General features: G+C 29.2%; 1 protein-coding gene across 8 annotated transcripts in view; it reads left to right on the top strand.

The window, feature by feature from the left end:
• Positions 1-20,141, top strand: part of LOC118447044 (receptor-type guanylate cyclase Gyc76C) — a 73,826-nt gene that overhangs the window by 16,198 nt on the left and 37,487 nt on the right. For all 8 annotated transcript variants that reach the window (XM_035878451.2, XM_035878449.2, XM_035878448.2 and 5 more), the window contains one exon: positions 1,931-2,053. The gene's annotated coding sequence lies outside the window, so the exon portion shown is untranslated. The remainder of the gene's footprint in view (positions 1-1,930; positions 2,054-20,141) is intronic.

Below are 20,141 nucleotides of genomic sequence, written 5' to 3'. Positions count from 1 at the left end.
AAATCTAGAAATTTTCTCAACGATCTAATTATATTCGGTAATAATATTACAGATAATAATAGTGTATAATTTTTTAATAGAAAAAAAAACAAAAATTCATTTATTACGTTCTTTTCTATTTATTTATTTATTTATTTTATTGTTATTATTATTTATTTATCTTTTTTTTTTTTAACTCGAACAACATACAACGAATAACTGAAATCTCTTTGATAAATAAAAAAAAGAATATAATAAGAAAAACGGAAGCATTTCACGGAAACTCGTGTGCCTTATTTACACGAGTAAGATCCGATAAGTCTTCCATTACGGTAACGAGCGTAGAGAGACAACAGCTTATTACCTTTGACGGCTGAAACGAGATACTTGCGAGATAAATCTGATCCTTATGCTCTTTTTATTCTTACCCCTTTTCCTTCCTTCCGTTTATAATCGAACTCGTAACTCGCATTTTTATCGCTCCACCGAGGCGGCTACGTAATTAAAGGGCGATCGTTCTTTCAAAGAGGAGAATACGAATGGGGGAGGACAGATGGAATTAAACGAGATCGAAAAGTTGCTTCTTAAATATATTACTAGTAATTCTTGTTTTTTCTTTTTCTTTTTTGTTAATTTGTTTTCTTTTATTCTTTCTTTTTTAATATTTTCACTAAAACATTGACTTGTAACAAATTAACTGTTGATCCATTCAATGTATTTATAGGATGTGTACTCGTATATTTAAAAAGTATGTGATCGTATAATATATCATATTATATTCGTAAATATTTAAAAAAAAATATTACAATAACTTAGATAAATAAATAAGGGGAATGAAAAATAAAAAAATTACAATACCATCATCATCATCATCATTTCTTTTATGAAGTTTATTTAAATATCCACACATTGAATTGTATTAAATTTGTTAATATATTACAATTTCACAATCGCATATATTTAAGGAATAATAGAGTGATATGATATTAATTCGAAAGATGTCAAATTTCTGAAGATTTTGAAGTTTCTATGTTCTTATGAAAAGAGAAAGAGAGAGGGAGAGAGGGAGGAGAGAGAAAGGAAGGGAGAGAAAGAGAAAGAGAATCGATTAAAATCGTCGGCATGCCAACTACGGCTGACATAATCCAAGACTGGTGTGGTCCGAGCTCGAACGCGATTAGAAATCCATGAGTGTCGCTTTAATTGATGTAATTACGTTTTACGGGAGTGACTAGGCATGATCGAGCTTTGACGGACGTGACACGTGCCAACAGGTGTTTGTTTTCATGTAAAAATGAGAAACGCCTTTAGACGTATGGTAAAGTTATAAACGATTGGCTTACGTACGTTTCCTTCCGTGAATTCTTTTTTTTTTTTTTTTTTTTTTTTGGTATTCGTCAGATACTAAAAAAAGAAACACTTACATGTGTAACGTGTATAAAAAAGTAATCTTATCGTTAAAAAAATGTGTATGAACTTTTTTCGATAACAATGAATTTAGATCGTTCTTTCGATATTCTTTCGATAATCGATTAATTTTATTTGTACATTTATTTTATAATATTTTTATATTTTTTTCGCATATATCATTTTTCCTTTCGTGTTATTCCATTGATTATCTGATATATAACGTATCGAACGATTTTATCTATAGATATTGTTTAAAACTCTTAATGCGATCAATGTCAAAGGCGGATATTGGATCGGTTCAATTTTTCTTTTAGTTTTCCAAGAAATTATCAGCCTTTTCTCTCTCTTTCTATGAACATATAAAAATTATATAATATCGTTTGACAGACATTTATATTTTCATGTATGTATTAATATAAATTTATAGTTCCTTATTACGAAAATATTTAATATTTGAAGATACTTTATCTTTCACACTCTAATGCACGTACTAATAATTTTCTTCTTACTCAATGTGTAACGTTGTCAATTTTGATTTCAGGTGGCCGTTAGCAGCAGTTCAGGCTGAAACCGTGAAGAGTACGAATTGGCAGCAGTATGAAAACAAAATAGCGTTGAGACATCGACTATCTTCCTGCTGAGGCCACTTTGCCATGTTGTTTAGGTAAAGATTAAATCCAGAATCGATTAATCTTAAACAAACTCCTTAATTCATTATATATATATATATATATATATATATATATATATATATATATATATATATATATGTACATGTATATATATACATACATACATATATCTATATTATATGTATTAGGAATTCATTAAAGTTATTTTAATTGATTTAATTAACTATTAAAAATAGATTCAATGATGAGAGACTTGTTTTGAGTGAAAATTATTTATTAAGTAAATTATAATGCGACGATTAATATATTTTTTTAGTAAGTGTTCAAATGTTTTTCTTTCTTCTCATTTACAAAATTATGGAAGATATTCCATAGTGATATGTTTTAAGGTGGTTCTTTCTATATAGATATTCTTCGTTAAAATTTCATATAATTCAGGTTAATAAATATTTTAAATATATATTATTTATTTGATAAATATACATAGATACATATATACATATATATGCATATTATAAATTAATATAATTCAGAATATTGGGTATTTGGAAAATAAATATTTTTTATATAATTGTAAATCAGTATATATATGTGGAAATGTAAAAATTATTATTAAACAAATTAATTTATCTTTTTAAATAAATACTTATAAATCTAGATATTTATTTATAAAATATCTATTGTTCAGAATTGTACATATTCATAATAATTTAAATATATGTATCCGAACGATACATATATATATATATATATATCATTCGCGAAAAAAGACAAGCTGGTTGTCGTGCTCAAACAAACTATGTTATAAATATGTCTTATCGGCGAGTATTGCAGTACTATTTTAACGAGTTATCTCGGACCACGTCCGCCATGAAACTGTATACACGTCCGATTTCCTCTATTTTTTCCGTCTTTGCTCTCTCTCTCTCTCTCTCTCTCTAACTCTCTCTCTCTCTCTCTCTCTCTCTCTCTCTTCCTTTCTCTTTCTTTTTTCTTTCTTCCCCCCCCATCTCTCTTTCTTTTTTTCTTTCTTTCTTTCTCTCTCACACACACACACACACACATACACACATATTCACTCAGTTGTAAAAGAGTGCAATCGTGACGTGGATATGATGAATATACAAAGAACGAGAGAAGAACATAATATTCAGATATTACGGTCTCTACGCCGCATAAAACTAGCTCGATGAAAAACCGCGAACGAAGTGCGCACGCGCACGCTCGCGAGCGTGAACAGACTCGATATTTTCGCGCGAATGAATCTAATAATCAACTTCAGAAAAGAGAGCTAATATTCAGTATCTCGTTGAATATCGTGACTGGTGAATTTAAGCTGAACATTTCTCGAATTTTACAGAATTTTTCATTGATTTTATAGCCCGTGAAACAAGTTCGTTAAGTGAGAATATATAATAATTTTCTTTTTTCCTCTTTTTTTTCTTTTCTTTTTTTTTTTTTTTTTTTTTTTTATTATTTTTTTTTTTTTTTTTAATCGTATTCTTACTATCGTCGACAATGAAATATGACAACGATAATTATTATAATTTTCTTTTTAAATATTTTTAATGTATATACTTCGTATAGTACAAGTACATAAATTATTCTTAACCCTCTATGGGCCCGTGTAACTTTCAGGTCACATTTTAATTTATCGAGATTTTACCAAATAATTATAGCTTTTTTCATGAGATGGCGCATAAATTTTAATTCTATAACGTTGTCAAGACAATCAATTGTTTAAACGGAAATTTTTTTTTAATTTGCATATATAGGTTTATAATTGTTGATTTTTCGTTCCCCTAATTTTTTTCGAGTTAAAACAAAAACTCGGCCCATAGAGGGTTAAATTATAATTATTGATTAATGATGAATCTCTACGATAACATTTGACCAATCTATCGTAGATATAAATTATATGAAATGTATCTTATTTCGTGAAAAGAAAAAAAGGACGTAGAAAAGGAAAGAAGAAAAAAAAGGAACGATTTAATAATATTCATTTAGAAAAATATAATTTTTCTTTTGAAATATTTCAGACGATCCTTATTGATAATAACGTTATACTTGATTATAAAAATAGAGTAACGTAATAAGAAAAGGAAGTGCGTATTAAAATTATCCGTTTTTTTATCATTCGTTAGCATTGAATTTCTATTGACCTCGTATAAGTCACAGGATGTTTGTGTGTGCGTGTTTATATATATGTACATACATACGTCTAGATACATGTACGATGAGGATAACATTATAAGGATAAATTGTTTAACCGCTCGGAACGATACATTGTATAAGTCGACTCCCACGAGTACCAATTCAGGTATCAGCTCGGTCACTTGACGTTTCTTAAATTAGAGACCCCTAAGCGCCCACGCTGTGAACTCTGATGGATGGCTCGTTCGGGAACGGAATGACAATGACTCGCGAAAAAAAGGAAGTTCCGACAAGGAAACGTTTCTTCTTTACTTGCAATAACAATCAAATTCGTTCGTTCTTCTTTCTAATAATCGTGTTGAATATTAAACAGATTAATAATACAATATATTTTGTTCGAAGGATGTAATAATAAATAATCCTCTTCTATATCTCTACTGTTTGATAATAAAGAAAAAGTATATTAATTAATAATGATAAGATGAGATTAATGTGTGTAGGTTGAAAAATTGATTTAAATAAAATTCCTTAAGAAATAATATGGACGATAAATGGAAAACAAATTAGAATAAATTTCTTCGACGATCATTGGAATTCATCGAAGTTTTCAATTTAAATTTAGAAATTTTTATTGGCCTCTTATTGGTGTCTTATCGTTCTCTCCTTCTCTTCTTTTTCTTTTTCTTTCTCATTTTTCGTTTCTCTAAATCGAGCAACTTTATTTAAGTCGTTATAAAAATCATTCGATCGTTCGCGAGTAACGAATCGCGTAACATCAAGGCTGACGTAAAAATAATTAGGTTTACGACAGCGAATAACGTTTTCAGAAAATGAAAATGACGGAACGCAAAGCCGACAAAATAATTCCTCATAGTCGTAGTCGAATTACGGCATCGAGAATCCGGCCGACGGTAGTATTTTCTCGCTGCGTATAGCATTGTCATCATATAATTTTGATCCTCTTGCGTATCCGATTACGTAAGTTCCGCAACGATTACAATTTCGTGCTTGTTAAAAGGTCGTAAAATTTTTGGAATTTCATGACTTTTCATTTATCGCGTTTTAAACGTAAACACTTATGTATCGTAGATATTATCGGTCAAATTTAAAAACTAAAAAACGAAGAAAATTAACGAACATTAATAACAATCATACGTAGAAAATAAATTATTCAATTGTTTAACTCTTTAATGCATGATATATTTTTATAAAAATATATAAGAAAAGATATATTTTTTATTTTTTATTATATAATATATATATATATATATATATATATATATATAATATTTATTATATAATAAAAACTTTTTACGAAATTTAACAAACAGTTACATTGTTTAACGTTAATACACTAGGAATCTTGTAATTCTGCTATCACATGCGTTTAAACGATTAAGAAAAAAGAAGAAAAAAAAACACAAAGAAAGAAGGAAAAAAAATATATGAAAATATAAGAGAAAACAAGTCAATGATACCATACTAGCATTTATTTTCTTCGAACATAATCGTACGATTATTCTCTCCCGAGCGATCTAGAAAGCAATGCAATCCTTAGAATCGTTTATATTTTCTAAGAAATGTTCGAAATATAGAAAATAGGATAGACGGACGTATACGATAGATACAATTTGTTATCATATCTCGCTTTGAGTATGATCACGAATAGTGAAGCATTATTATAAAACGTCCCAGTCGAGTTCGATAATATATCAGTTCTCTCATTTGTTGTCGATTAAAGCTGAATGAGTTTAGAAATGATCTTAATGACTAGTATTCTCTTTCGCGCATCGTTCCGACGTATTTAACGAGGAACATCTTTTTATACTTACAGTCCTGGCTAATAAGTGTCATTGTTACTAAATTAGTGCTCGTCGTCGGTGAAGAAGAAGAAGAAGAAAAAAAAAAAGAAGATAAAATAAGAAATGAAGAAGGGGAAAGGAATAGTACTACGTATACATAGTGGCAGAGACCGGTCTGTGATTCTAACAATTGAAATTCGCCACCATTCGTTGCTCTTAATTGTGCTTATGTATAGAGAACGCTCACATTACTGGCCTAGAAGTACCGAAATAGACGTTTACATCACGTGCATTAGAAAAACGTCACGACAGTGGCTCTCAATTGGGCCGTATCTTTCGTCAGAATATCCGATCATTATCATGGATATCATCATTTTGTAGTCTCAAGTTGTTTGATAGACCGATCAAAAATTAAACACTTGGATATAGTAGTTTTTTCTTCTTTTTCTTTCTTTTTTCTTCCTTTTTTCTTGTTTTCATTCTTTTGTTTTTTTTTTTGTTTCTTTTTTTGTTTTTTTCTTTATATATATATATATATATATATATATATATATATATATATATAAAATATATAAGCTCAGTTATATATATATATAAGCTCAGTTAGTACAGGTCGAAATGAAAATCGTTCTTTTTTTTTCTTAACAGTTAATCGATGACAAAGATCTCTGTCTTTATTTATCAGAACTATCGGATATTTGAGTCCCATCGCCTTCACCCCCGCCTATCACCCTCACCCTCCTTCTCCTCTCTGTTCTTCTCCCACTAGACAGCACAACGTCATTTTCACCGCATTATATCTATTCTATTTTTTTTCTTTCCTTTGGTTTTTTCTTTTTATTCTTCATTTTTTTCCTTTCTTGTTTTTTTTTTCTTTTTTTTTTTTCTTTTTTTCCTTTTTTTATCGGTTTTCAACTACTGTTGCTCCCGATGGCACATAGTATATCGTATTACATTCATCTATGTAACATTATAACGCGGTCGACTATTTCCCAGTCCCAATCGTAAACCGCAACGTCGTGTGTCGGTAGTCGCGATCGACTTGAACACATGCTCTCGAAGTGGTCGGAAACTTGGCGGATCATTTAAATATTCTCAGGCGTGTAAGTGAAAGAGAGAAAGAGAGAGAAAACTTATGATTTACGCATAGTTACGTAACAAGTAACATGAATTACGGCCGAGTCAGGCAAGTGAAATTAGAAATTCTATGTGTCGGAATAAATGATCGTTATTTCTTTCATCGTCGGTGTAAAAATATTCCGTAAGCCGAGCCTTTTCCGCGATCATAAGTTTCATTTTCCAAAGAAACGGTAGTCGCGCGATGAATCTTTCTTATTTCTTACTTTCTTTCTTTCTTTCTTTTTTTTTTTCTTTTTTATTTATTTACTTATTTACCTCTTCATTTCGTTTCATTTTATCTCTTTTTTTTTTCTTCTCTTTTTCTTTTTCCTTATCTCTTTCCTCGACTATTTCTATTTTCTAACACAAAGAATATAATTTTATTAACCATTTGATCTGATTCATTGACTTATTAAATTTTATTTATTTTTTTATTCGGTATAAAAAATCTAATATATATATATATATATATATATATATATATATATATATATATATTATTCGATATTATAGAATAAAAACGACGAGAAATATATAGTGTATCATATATTCATCAAGTAATATGAATATCGTTGCAATTTTTATTGTTTATCTAAATAAAAGTAAAAAAAACTTCGAGAACAATAAATATTTAAGATCACGAACGAAGAACTTTTGGAATTTCACAAAATTTTAATCATTGTCTTTTTATTATTATTAGATCGTTTCAATATTTAAAATAGATAAAATTGAACGTCCAACATATTTCTTAAACGGCTACATCAACATTTAATTCTATTTTAAGTGTTAATAGATTATAGAAAATATGGTGGAAACATTTAGAAAGTATAATTTTTCTTACCGTCGGCCAACAAGTAGCCCATATTGGAATGTTTCATATAGCTTTAATAATGTTTACGGCACATTACTCCATAATTTTCGATCACCTGTTAAACGCATCATCGATTTCACGTTCATTTACGTGCTACGACGCGCGTAATTAATGGCACTTATTAACGCGCTTGTACACACCTCCTCTCAAGAGATATTTCATTCTCGATCACACGATAGACTTTCTTTGTTGAAAGGAGAAACAGAGAAACGCATAAATAGAAACTACAATTTTATTCGAGAACAAAGTCATGAGAAAGAAAGAGAGAGAGAGAGAGAGAGAGAGAATAGTTTATCATCGATCACGATGCTATGATCATTTATATTTTATTTTAACTTTTTTAACCTTTGCACATATTCTAATGGCATGAAATTTCCGTCGTTTATCATTGAAAGGCAGAAAGTAGGAAGCACATAGTATTCATGGGAATTTGTAATTTTACGACTTAAAGTCATTCGGTATAAAATAATGATCATGATTTATGATCGACGATAGTCCATCCTGTCGCTTGATCTATAGTACGTACAACGATCGTAGAAAACGATATAACTGTACTCGCATCTTGTCGATCTCATACCCAACGTTTATATATGTACATCAAGATAACATCTCGAATAGTCCGAAGATCGGTCGAATACCTCGAAATCGTAAGAAAATCGAAATACGTAAGTACTTACGTATTTTCGTTATATGTATGTATATGCATACATACGCATATATGTGTGCCTGTGTATGTAAGTACTATCACCTCGTTAACTAGAGGTAAATAATTTCGTAAAGTTGATTTCGATTGGCTGGTAGCCAAACGAAATCCGGAGGAAGTAAAGGAGAATGTTTATATTCGGACGTTCGGTTTATCGCAAAATCGACGCGTTCATCGAGCGAATCGGCGTATATTATCGTGGGACGTGGTCCAAAGAGATTCTGGCGCCGGCCGGCGTGAGTTAATTGAAGGGAACGAAGAAAAATGGTCCCTGTAGAGATCGGATATTCTCGTGTATATACCTCTCTCTCTTTCTCTCTCTCTCTCTCTCTCTCTCTCTCTCTCTCTCTCTCTGTATATATATATATATATCCCACATAAATACATAAATAAATATATGTATATGTGTGTGTGTATATATATATATATATACACACCATGGAACATCCTGTTTGACTTCGAGGGAAGCATAAACGTTGTTGAATCGGAGAACGACTTCCTCTAGGAGAGAGAACACAATAGCATCGATGTCGTATGAATGAGAAAAAAAATTTCCTTGTTGATTGCTTTTGTTAATAATGTTTCTTTACTATATCTTAAAATCGTTTCAGGAAACAGCAAACATCCTCGTGTTTCATTTTTTTTTCTTTTGTTTTGTTTTGTTTTATTTTATTCTGTTTTGTTTTTTAATGAGATATGATACGATCTCTGAAGCAGTCTCTAAGGCCTCTAGAAGGAAGTCTATTGTGAACAGGTTTTTGTTATATGGTTAAGAAAAAGAATAAAATGATTCATAAGATTTAGGCTTACAAATTTAACATATTCTCGATTAAGTTATATTTGGAAGGAAATTAAAATTCTTTAGCATGTATGCAAATAGAAAAAGAAAAAAAATGTTTTTTTTTTTTTTTTTTTTTTTTTTAAAGCAGTCTGGAGGAAAGTCTATTGTGGACAGGTTTTTATCATATGGTGAGAAAAAAGAATAAACTGATCCATAAGATTAAGGCTCGGGTGCATACAAATTTAACATAGATTCGAATTACTTATATTCAAAGGAAATTAAAATTCTTTAGCATGTATGCAAGTAGAAAATAAACATTTTTTTATTTAAAGCAGCCTAAGGCCTCTAGAGGAAAGTCTATTGTGGGTAGGTTTTTGTTATATGGTTTAACAAAAAAAAAAAGAATAAAATGATCCATAGGATTAGACTTATAGATTTAACATATTCTCGATTAAATTATATTTGGAGGAAATAAAAATTCTTTGACATTTAAAATAGAAAATAAGAAGATGTAAATAGAAAAAAAGATTTATATATATATATATATATATATATATATATATATGTATACAAATATGAGGAAATTACTTAGGATGTGTGTTATACTTAAAATAGTTTCGTATAAACAATTCTTTTTAATTGTTTATTTAAAAAGAAAAGGTACAAAAGAAATGTGCGTGCAATAAATAAGTTACACGCTAGTTATTTTATTTTCTTTTTTAGTTTGTATAATTAAGTAAACCGTGCATCGTATTCTTTTTATGAGCGACAACGTAATAACAAAAACGATAAGATCGATTTCAAAGTTCGTATTTACGTTTCGTGACTCACGCGAAGATGTGGTTTAGGAAATTCCGCTTACCTTCACTAAACTCGTTATGCGTCGGTTTGACGCATTATGCATAGAACATATCGCAGGTAACAATGGCCATCGTTAATGTTCGTCGTATGATCTATCGTACCGATGTAAATCATTCAGTCGCGTTCCTTCACATACATATTTTTTTTTTTTTGTTAAACGATAAATACCTTGTTCTTTTCAGATAAAATTCTATTGGAATGAGAAAAAAAATATCTACGTGAGCTTCTAGAACGTTCCGTTCGGGAAGTTAAAAAAGAAAAATAATTTATTCGCACGGAAACGTCGAACGAGCGTAGTAATTAAGAAAAATCAGACAGGATGTCGCGATTTATGCTTTCCCGAAGCAATAATGCGAGACTCGCACGCATATAACGCATCTACTCGATCATGCTCGTCGTGTACCATACATTACAACTTCAGAAATTCTATCAGCGTGTCAACGATGTTTCCAGTCCGATCTTTGCTTCGAGAAACTATCGAATTAATAAAAAAATCTTTACTATCGATATTTACAGATGTATATATATATAATAATGTATATATATATAATAAGATGTATATATATATATATATACATCTTTTTTAATGTCTTTTTTTCTTCTTTCTTTCTCTTTTTTTTTCTTTTTGCGAAATCATAGTCATTAATATTCGTGAAAGTAACACAAAGAAAAATATAAAGCCGTATAAAATGCGATAAGAAAATACGATGATTCATTATGTCGTTATGTAAACGACGCAACTTCGATTTTGAATTCGTGAAGTGATTAAATAAGTTAATTAAGAATATTAACAATGATTCTATTGATTTATTACTATTTATCGGAGATACGATAGGAAAGATCAATGCGATATTTAATGAGAATTTATAACAAAAATTTTTGTAATTTATCTTCAATTTTTATTTACTATCATTTCGAAAAGTATTTTTTAAATGTAAAAAAAAAAAAAAAAAAAAAAAAAAAATTTATGAACAACGTAGAAATATGCATATGTTTCTTCCTGGTCTTACAAATATTTACAATATCAATAATTTACAATATAAATAAATATTTACTTATGTAAATGTTATACAGGCACATAGACGCGCGCGCGCGCGCGCACACACACACACACACAAACATATAATATGTATGCATATTTTAAAATAATTCGTGAATAATTTCGCAAGATAATATTTAACCTTTATCATATAAAAGTAACTAATCAAAAGATGAAAGGATTTTATTAAGAATTAAAATGGAAGAACATGAATTTGAAAGATCTTTTATTATATGTTATGCAAAGGGAATCAAATGTAACGACAAGGTAAACGTTCTCACAAATGAAAATGTGTACACGGAAAGAGGAAGACCCATAACGCACATCGAAGTTTCCTCGTCGAGATTCATCGATTCATTAAACATTCTACGCGGTAACCTACGTCCGTCTGCTGACTGCATCCTCGTACAGACTTCACCACCTCCTTTCCCGTCTCTCTCTCTCTCTCTCTCTCTCTTTTTCTCTCTCTCTCTTTTTCTCTCTCTCTCTTTTTCTCTCTCTCTCTCTTTTTCTTTCTCTATATCTCTCTCTTTGAATACGTCGGCCAACATCGAACAAATTGATAAATCGTTGGAAGATACGTGCGATTAGAAGTTCATCGGAATAATATTTTTCTCCGATAATTTTTTTCCTTTATTTTCCCTTTTTCTTTTTTATTTCATTCCAATCTATCAAATTAAAGTTCTATAGGTATATACGATAGGTCGAGAGAATGGAAAGTGTCTTTACATCGAGATGAAATCGATTATAAATTGTGCAAGTCAATTTCTTATCGATCAGACATAATACAGGAAATAAAATATTTATGTATCGTATTTTCTATAAATTTTTCCAATTTTTTTTTTTTTACGTATACGATTTTAACGTTGCTTTTATTTGAACGTTGATTTAAAGACACTGAATATTTATATATGAGCATGTATATATATATACAAGATGTCCATTCATGGACGTCCAAGCAAATATCTCATAACTGGTTGAAGTCACAAGAAAGTTTATTAGGAAAAATTTGCAATGCTTTGTGTCAGTTACAAAGTGTATGTAAACACTCGTTTTTTTCTTCTTCTTTTACTTGTGATCTCTTCGAGTTACGAAGGTCAACATGGATCAATATTTTTTGTATTGATATCTATAATTTTTATCTAAATATTTATATAGTAATGATCATTTGCAATCAAAATCAAATGTAATAAAAAATTGCTACTATGCATCGTTTATGAGATAATCAGTATTTTAACAATTAATTAAATTTAATTCATATTATACAAATATATTATTTATATATTAAGTTTTTCAATTTATAGTATTAAAAATCAATTAATTCGTTATTTAAGATGCCTATTATCGTGTAAACAGTAAATGATAGCTATCTTTTATTTGATATAATTTTGATTGCAAATGACGACTACTATATGAATACGCAAATTACTATATGAATATGCAAAATAAAAGTATCTAATTAAAAAATTTATGTAGGCCTACATAAATCGAAAAGGTCATAAGTGAAAAAACAAAACTTTACATATACTTTCTAAGTGACTCATAGTCGTGCAAATTTCTACTATTAAACTTTCTTGTAATTTCAACTAAGCGCGAGATATTGCTCGGTCATCTATGGACGGACATCCTGTATATATATATATATATATATGAATAAATTAGTAAATGATTATAATATTAAAAATATGTAAAATGGCATATAGATATTAAATAAAACATAGAAAGAGAGTATAGATGACTTGTTAAGCGTGATTAATTAAATCGAATAAAAGAGGAATAAAACAGTGTTACTAAAAACCTTGTAGAACAATAAAGAGCCTGCGTTTATAGACATTTCATATAATGTTTAATTAGTCGAATTTATAGTCGGAACTGTTAGAACGCGCGAAGAGGTTCGATAATTAAGCCGCTTTGTTAAATGGGATATCAATCCAGTACGTAAAGTCTATCAGCTTTGACTGTGAACTGTAGAATAAAACAGAGATCGAAACGCATTAACTATTATGCCAGAGATTAATTGACTGTACTGTTAACGGGCTTATCGGAAGAGATGTATTACGTTCTAGCAAAAGTTCTTCGTATGATTCACATATCGATTATGAACATAATTCAATCGATAAAGGTTTTATTTTAAATGAGTTTTTTTCATTAGTTTTTAATTTTCAACATTTACATAAAACATTTTTATTCACTTTTATTTTAAAAGAATATTCAACATTTTTTTTATATTTTTTACAACACGACAAATGTTACTTTTTATTAACCATAAAAGTAAATAGATCTGTGTTACGCCCTATTCGAATGCTTATAATTGCTTATTTTATCGACACGAGATATCTTTATACTATGTTTTATTTAACCTTCTATAACTTTATATAACTTTGAAGTCACATATTGATATTATCTATATTTTTCAAATTGCTACAAGATGATGTAGTATTTTATTATTATATCATTCCTTTTATTATTATATCATTCATTTGGAATAAAATTAAATGCAAACTTAAAATAAAATGCAGACTTGTATTAACGTATACGACTGTGTATATATATATATATATATATGATTTCGAAATTATACATAAATTATTATTATATAATTAACTTTATAAAAAAATAAAATTATAAATTAATTGCGTCAATATGTGTTCGCAGATATTTTATGTTATATAATCTTTTTTTTTTTTTTTTTTTTTTTTTTAACGAAAAGAAACTACTAGATTACGAAGATTTAATGACAAATACAAAATTTTATCATTCTTTCATTGTGTTACTGTATACATACTATTAGATATATTAAGACGTTCTATTGATAGTATAGAATTTAGAAATAACTTAAGAAAGATTAAGTTCTATTATTCGGTAGACGTATTATGTATGAAGAATGTTCATATTTGTTCCGATATACATGCATAAATACACACATGCACGTGTGCATGCTTCTCTCTCTCTCTCTCTCTCTCTCTCTCTCTCTCTCTCTCTCTCTCTCTCTCTCTCTCTCTCTCTCTCTCTCTCATAAGTATGCGTGTATCGATATTCAATTACTCCCTCGTAACACGATATACCGTAGAGACGCGGCATATTAGTGTCCGTATTACACGAGTCACGTGGACCGAACATAATGTTACAGAGACGCGCTTATATCACTGAGCGTTATCTCGTCACTTAAGATCTTCCAAGCTCAAGCTTGGTTTCTACGCGTCCTTCTAGATATCATCTTTCGTGACGATATCGACTTTTCTGAAGCACTTTGCACTTTCTTCCTCTTAAATCAAATTCACTCGATGCTTTTCACTGTTAATTTGTTTCATTTCGATTTATTTCAATGTTCTCAATAGAATTTATAAATTATATTCTAATGCTACTTAATGAAGAAATATATTATTATAGTGTTTTAAAAAAAAAGAGCTTTTGAGATAAGCTATAAAAGCATGTATTAAAAATTATATAGGTTTTCATGAAATAATTTGATGATCTTCGTGTGATCTTTAAACAGATATTAAAGTCAAATCAATGACACTATCTTACGTCTTCTTCGAAGACAGAAAACTTTTCCAAGAAATATTTCTTCAAAATTTGTATTACAAAGGAAATATTTCAAATGACAAAGTTATACTTCACACACACACACGCACACACACACCTAGAGTATCGCTGTTGTAAGTACATACATAAGTTCGTAATAATATTTTTTTTTCGATCTACGTCTCGTAAAAATGATGTGCCATAACAACGGCGGCAGCGTGCAATTTCTAAATTTAGAGAGGACGATTCACAGGAAGTGATTTAAACGGGCCAAAAAATGTCAAGCGGATTTCCACGAATTTACGGAATTACAGCCCAGGGACAACGGGAAGATTGTTGCATCGTTAAATTTTGCTATTCTTTCGAAAGAGCGATGCTTTTCTCGAAATAAATTCTGACGTAGCGACATGTAACAAGATATATATATATATATATATATATATATATATATATATAATGTATAGAGAGAGAGGGAGAGAGAGAGAGAGAGAGAGAGAGAGAGAGAGAGAGAGAGAGAGAGAGAGAAGGGGGAACTTATCTTTGTTATCTAAACGATATGCACTGCGAATGTTAACCCTGGATTGCATAAACGCATGTTTAACGCATGTTTGACGCATGACACGAACACAGACGATTCCACATCCTGCCATGATTCCGTCTCCTTCGATGCAACCGATGCCGTTGTTATTTTTTTCTTTCATTTCCGTTAAAAGGAATACATTATCGCTAATGAAAAAGAAACTAAACGAGATATATATATATATATATATATATATATATATATATAGTAATATTTATTTATTTAAAAATAAAAGGAAAATGAAGTAAAAACATAAATTGAATCTTTTAAAATCTAAAGAGAAATATTTATCTCTTTATATATATTAAAAATATATATATATAGTATGAAGTGTTTGATAAATTAGAGATGAATGATCTAAAAAAAAAAGATCTACGGCAAAGGTTAAATATAATATAAGGGCAAAATCGAAGGAAGTTAAACGTATGATCAGATTCGATAAGATGAAATTTATCGTTTTCGTCAAAAGGAAGAAAGAATGCTTGCGAAAGAAATAAAAAGATTATAAATAGACGAACGAATCCGACGAACAGTCGTTCTTGGCTGAGGACGGACGAAAGGCGGCGGCAGGGCCGTTAAAACGCGAGAAGCGATTTCGTTATGGCCTGGCCGCGAACCGGTAATGCAGCATCGACAAATAATATGTCGTACGTATACATTTATACGTGTGTATGTATATATACATACATATATATATATACATACACAGCACGGACATATGTGCGTGTGGGCCTCTACAAATAACCGCTGGCTATTCTTAGCTCTTTATCGTGTTAAATTTGCTTTGCGTATCAGTTACGCTGTCTCCTCTCCCTCTCCCTCTTCCTCTCTTTCTCTCTCTCTCTCTCTCTCTCTCTCTTTCTTTTTTTCGAAGACTTATTTACATGAATTATTTATATTCGTAGAAGAACATCGGTTTTTTTTATCAGTTTTATTATATTTTTCGTTTCTTTTTTTTTTATTTTTTTTTTATTTTTCATTTTTTCTTTCTTTTTGTTTTTCTTTTTTTTATCTTTTTCTTTTTTTTTCTTTTTTTTTTTTTTGTAATATGGACTCCTAGAAATATAAAATATTATTAAAAAGTGTATCGAAAATTGGCCAAAATTTTTTTAACATTATCATTTTCTTTCTTGTTTCCATTTTCCTTATCTTTTCCTCTACCATTTTATTTATTTATTTTTTTTTTTTTTTGATTTTGTTTATTCTTTATTTTTTCTTTGTTTTCCTTCTTTTCTTTATCTTATTTCAAAACAAATGTAAACTTTTCATATGAGAGATTTTATTGCTTTTAACGCTTTTATGCGCTTTTTCGCGTACTCGCGATATTATCGCGAGACGAACGCCCACGTTCGGCTCGTGCGATTTCGTGCAAATATTTGTCGTTAGTACCAAGTCTCGCGCCAAATATCTTGTTTATCTCGATTGTTTTCTAGTATGTGAATATACGTATATAAGATTTATTTGCTTCGAGTGAACTCCGTCAATATCGTTGCATCTTCGAATGTCTTACTTGATAAAGCAAATGAATCGTGTTAGTCCAAGAACAAATAGGAAAAGAATGTTAAAAATATTGAATCGAATCATTTGTCTACATTTTTTTTCTTTTTTTTTATTTTTTTTCTTTTTTTTTTTTTCTAAAATCATAGAGAAGTTATCAGGGAACAACATTGCGTCGTAATAAAAAGGAGAAGAAAAGAAATACTAGAACAATGACGTTCTTTCGCAAACACAGGCGTGGACAACATTTACATCACGTAGATATTATTTCCATCGGAAAGAATTAATTATGATCTCGAATTTCCAATTCCTTTGTGTACTTTTATGCAAAAATTCTTAAAACATAAATATTGTATTTAGCTAACAATTTCGTTTTTATTTCTTTTCGTATTTTATTTATTTATCTGATATTAAAGGGATAGAATCGATAAAATCTTTTATATTTCATTCGAATAAAAACTGATGTACTTCCCTTATTTACGTTGAAATCTAATTCTTGAACGTGTCATCCGACGATACATAATTTAATTTTTGTGATCATGTTTCTAAGGAAGGAAACTTCATTGAAATACCGTGGAAGCGATTCCAACAGATGTACATACAGATGTACCGTTGCGTAAGTTTCTGACAAAAAAGAAAAAATGCAAAGGAGAAAAAGAAAAAAAAAAAGAAAAAAATAAAGAAATGAAAAAAGTAGTAGTAAAGGGAAGACATATTTTTTCGTACGTATATACTTACAATATATCGCATGACGTAAGCGTAAATTTATCGAGATCCAAGATACACTTCTTTCCTTCTCGCTTTGTATGCATGTGTGTATGTGTGTATGCGTATATGTATGTACATAAGTGGAATGGAGGTATTCGCGAGCAAAAAAAAGACTTTGCTCTCAAGTGATTCACGATAAGTATGAGCGAGAAAAAGTGTGACTTTGTTCGTTCATTCGTAACGATTTATTTTTGTTGAAACTCCTTTTCCTCAAACTCATTCGAACAGAGAGTGATAAACATATTCCCGTGTATGATAATTATAAGTAATTATGGTTTTTATCATTACAAGAATCATTGGCTTATAATTAATCTGTTATATATCTATATGTATCTGTAAAAAGTATTCTTGATTTTAATTAGCTTGTTTTCATCATTTTCTTTTATATTAAAAATTATCGATCGAAGAAATTCGATGTATTATTTCAAGATTAAAAAATTTTAAATTCATCATACACAGATATACTTAAACATAATGACTTGTTTAATTATATTCATTATAAAAATTATTGCTTAGTTATAAACTAGACATATATTTGTAAAATGTATTCGTGATTTTAATTAGCACGTTTTTAATATTTTCTTATTCATTAGAAAACATCGATAAAAGGCATTCATCTCATTGGTTGAATATTAAAGAAATATTAACTCTATTCTCACGCACAGATACATGAAAGTAATAATTTTTTAAATTATAATGTATTCATTAAAACTTTCGTTGTTTAGTAGTAAATCCGAATATATTAATAATATTTATTTCTTTTTTTTTTTTTTTTTTTTTTTTAATTGACACGATTTAATCATTCATTAAAAAACCGATCAAGGATTTTCATTTCGTTACTACAAGAGTTACAATATATCAATTTTATCGTTACATATAAAAGTATACATTGACATAAGAAGAAACACACAAAGTATATTATAAATATAAATATATAATATATAATATATAATATATATATATATATATATATATATATATATATATAAAAGAGACATTGTTGGGCCCTTTAAACGTCTTCTACGTTGATCCTACGTGAAGAATAAATCCATGTCTCGTGACTTTCACCTCCTCGTAATTAAATCGGAGTTAGAAACGAGCGAGTCGAGGAAAGTTATATCTATACTCAAGTTGGTGAATGACACCATGCATCATGGATGGAAGACGTCTTTATTGTGGCGAAGTCGTTACGGCCTAGCCCGTCATGTCGCCTACGTAGTTCGAGCTAGTACTTACGTAATTTGCAACAGGTGTGTATGTGTGCACCTCACTGTCCTCTTTCTCTCTCTCTCTCTTTCTCTCTCTCTCTCTCTCTCTCTCTTTCTTTCTTTCTCTCTCTCTCTCTTTCTTTCTCTCTCTCTCTCTTACTCTCTCTCTCTTTCTGTGCGTTTGTCTCCTCAACGAGAAGCACGTGTCGTCGCACCTTTTCCAGTTCTCTTGGCTTCATAGACACCGCGAACTCGAACACGATATGCTTTTAAAAGAAGCTTTTGATCGATCGCTAATCAATTAATGAATTTTATCCTCTCACAAAGTCTTTAAATCCGTCAAATATTTAATTAACATTCATATTCAATTTGTTATAATTATATATTTGTTATATATATAATTATAATTATATAATAACGTAAATATTCAATTAATATTCTTAATTTTCCAACAATTGAGATTTCTCATATAGCTTACAAAGAAAGGTAGTCAAAAAACACGGAAATTATAAAAAATTCTGAAATCTCACAATTTCTATGAAATCACGTCTTCGAAAAAAAAATTATAAATTTTCTTTTTCATGAAATGTCTTAAGAATGATGAAAGATATCTCAAAAAAAAAAAAAGAAAAAAAAAAGAAAAAAAAGAAAAAAAAATAGAAAAAGAAATTTAAACAAAATGTTAAACGCAACGAAATGATACAATTTGTATCATTTCGTTGCGTCGATTAAACTACGTAACAAATGTTTTTTTTTTTGTGTATATTGAAAATCCTCTGGATATCGCCTTTTTATAAATTTGAATTGAGTTAAATTTTTTTTCCTTTTTTTTTTCAATTAAATAAATCAATTATTATTAAATTTGAAATCTATTTTAGTAATCTGTTTTAACGATGTAGTTTCAGAATGCAATATTTGAATAAGTATCTTCTACTTGTTTAAACATCTTCTTTCATCACTATATATAGTTTTAAAGGAATCTTCAAAGAAATATTTGGAACACGAGTGCAAGAAACTTTATTCCGAAATATATTAAAACATTTCAAAACTTAGTTTAGCCAAAAATATCTATCGAATATTGGCAGCAAAGCATACTACTACTTGATTTAATGTGGCGTTGCAAATCGTTCGAGAATTTTTTCAAAGCGTGATTTAATCCCTTAAAATCGAATTATGAAATAAATGAAAAATAGGATTGTATATATAAAATAA

The sequence above is a fragment of the Vespa mandarinia genome, chromosome 1, assembly GCF_050613455.1.
Source record: "Vespa mandarinia isolate Hongniang chromosome 1, ASM5061345v1, whole genome shotgun sequence".
NCBI lineage: Eukaryota > Metazoa > Arthropoda > Insecta > Hymenoptera > Vespidae > Vespa > Vespa mandarinia.
The sequence above is the reverse complement of the archived record's forward strand: the minus strand, read 5'-3'. Positions and strand labels throughout refer to the sequence as shown.